Here is a 2,739-nt window from a genome sequence, read left to right on the forward strand (position 1 = left end):
GATGAAGATAGCTTGTAAGCGGACTCTTAGTCCGTTCAAAGTAATGGGCCAAAGATAGACAAGCCCAAAAAAATCTAAGTTTTAAACCGATTGGGCTTTGGACGGTTTAACAAAAAAAACAACCAAAAAAAATTCAAAAACAGATCAAAATACTTAAAAACACAAAAACTAAAAAAAATTTAACAACAAAATGGATCAAAAACACTGGTTTTAAAAAAAATTTAAGAACACGAAAAAATTTAAAACACAAAAATCCGATCAAATCTTGATAAAAGTTGATCAAAACACAAAAATTTGTGAACAATAAAGATTCACAACACAATTTCGAACATATTGATCATATTTTTAACACCAAAACACAAGATTTTATGAAAAAATCGGATCAAAATCAACAAAAAATTCAAGAACACGAAGAACACGAAGAACAAAAAAAAAATTCAGAAATTAAAAAAAAAACTTATCTCATCGATTCCTTCATCTGATTTCTTGCATCCTGCTCTGATACAAATTGTGTGTCCAAATTCACTGATCAATTCTTCAATACTTCATAACATCAATGGCAGATTCATAGATTTATCATTAAGAACACTTGATAAACTTTGAGAGAAAAAGTCAATGTATTCAATATAGTCAAACTCTCATTACACGTATGAATATTACAATTGAGCTCTCTTCTTTCTAATTACAAAGATTAACTACCTATTTATACGGTCAAACTAACAAAGACAAGTCAAAGTCAAACCTCTAAAGAAAAGTCAAACACRCTGACTTTTTACAATTAGACTATTTATAAACTTTCAAGACGAATACAATTAATACTGATTTCTCAGTCCTAACACCATCACAAAGAGATTTGGGTGAAATTTGCATTCCTTTTACTTTTTAGCTAGATCGGCAAGTCTCGAAGTGATAAACGTAAAAACCTTATGGACTTTTATAAGGCCCGGTTATAAAAGTTCTCTTTCGAGAGATTGTAACTTTTATAAACAACTCGTAAAAGTCCAACCATTTTATTATCAATTTTATCTTAAGCAACACTTGCACCCATGCCCATCATTTAATATTAGAAGTTTATTTCGTTAATTAGCTAGTCGGTCTTATTTCAGTCTTTTTATAAACAAAAATCCAAAGTTATTTTACATCTCGAAACTCGTGCAAGAAGTTCATGAAAAATCTCTAAATCTAAAACGTCCTTTCTCTGTGGGAACGATCTCGGTACTTTGTACCACCTTATTACTTGCAAACGATCATAGTGTCGGCGTGCACTTGCACCGTCATTATGGGGATATTCTACCCACTAGGAAAACACGAACGATCCCTTCCTGTCAGACACTCAAGGGATTGGATTCAATGAATTGGACTCTTTCATCGAATCAAAGAAATCCACCCTTGAATCCATTTTCAAATTTGGATGCATTCAAAAACCTGACTTTACTACAAAACCAAAAGCAAATTTTAAAAGAGTTGCAAGCGATCATAGTGTCGGCGTGCACTTGCACCGTCATTGTGGGGATATTCTGCCCACTAGGAAAACACGAACGATCCCTTCCTGTCAAGTTTTTGGCGCCGCTGCCGGGGATAGGTAACGTGATTTTTATCCTGAGATATTGATTTTTCATTTGAGCCTTGTTCTTTTGTTTCACTCGTACTTCCCGTGTTGTATGCCAAGGCTACAATACGGTGAACTTTTACCTCTTGATCTTGAACTAGAAAGAACCATTAGGAGACGTAAAAGAGGTAGAAATARTYGTAACCAAACCATGGGGGATAATCCACCTCCACGGGAGGCCACGGTTAATATTGCCGATGATAAAAATAGAGGCATACGGGACTACGCAACTCCCGAATTCGGACAGTTGGCCGCGGGAATTGGTAGGCCCGAAATGACAGCCATAGCTTTTGAACCAAAACCCGTAATGTTCCAAATGATTTCCGCAATGGGTCAGTTTGGGGGATTATCGTCGGAAGATCCGCACTCTCATTTAAAATCTTTTATCGAAATGACGGATCATTTTAGAATTCCCGGAGTTACACAAGAAGCCTTACGTTTAACGCTTTTCCTTTAGATATTGAAGGATAGAGCTAGAGTATGGCTAAATTCTCAACCACCAAACTCGATCCTAACTTGGAATGATTTGGCGAAAAAATTTCTGAAAAAATACTCTCCTCCGACGAGGAATGTAAAAATTAGAAATGAAATTATGACGTTTCGACAAGAAGAAGATGAAGCGGTTTCGGATGCATGGGAGAGATTTAAGGACCTACGAAAATGTCCTGACCACGGAATCCCTCATTGCATTCAATTAGAGACATTTTATAATGGTCTCTCTAGTTCCGCTAAAATTATTCTTGACGCAACGGCAGGTGGTGCGTTCACAGCTAAGACTTACAACGAAGCACATGACATTCTGGAACGAATTTCAAATAATAATACAGAATGGTCAAATCCTCGTGATGTTGTTTCTAAGTCTGCTTCAGGTATCCATGAAATTGATGTCATCTCTGCTTTAAATGCTTAAATTGTAGCTTTAACTAATTTGGTTAAAAACAATTTACGTTTGAATGGAGAGAATAATCAAGTTCAATCCATTATGTCCAACCCACCTATGTCTGAATCTTGTGTTTTTTGCGGTGAGGGCCATTCTTATGAGAATTGCCCCGGAAACCCCGTCTCGGTGAATTATGTTGGGAGTCACGCTAGAAATAGCCCATTCTCTCCCACATATAATTCAAATTGGA

General features: G+C 36.1%; 1 non-coding gene across 1 annotated transcript; it reads right to left on the reverse strand.

Moving 5' to 3' along the window:
• Positions 1-2,183: 2,183 nt before the first annotated feature.
• Positions 2,184-2,287, reverse strand: LOC112505373. The gene has a single exon (XR_003068387.1). It is a non-coding gene; the product is annotated as a small nucleolar RNA R71 (small nucleolar RNA).
• Positions 2,288-2,739: the final 452 nt, after the last annotated feature.

The sequence above is a fragment of the Cynara cardunculus genome, unplaced genomic scaffold, assembly GCF_001531365.2.
Source record: "Cynara cardunculus var. scolymus isolate 2C unplaced genomic scaffold, CcrdV1 Un_Scaffold_10299, whole genome shotgun sequence".
Taxonomy (NCBI): Eukaryota; Viridiplantae; Streptophyta; class Magnoliopsida; order Asterales; family Asteraceae; genus Cynara; species Cynara cardunculus.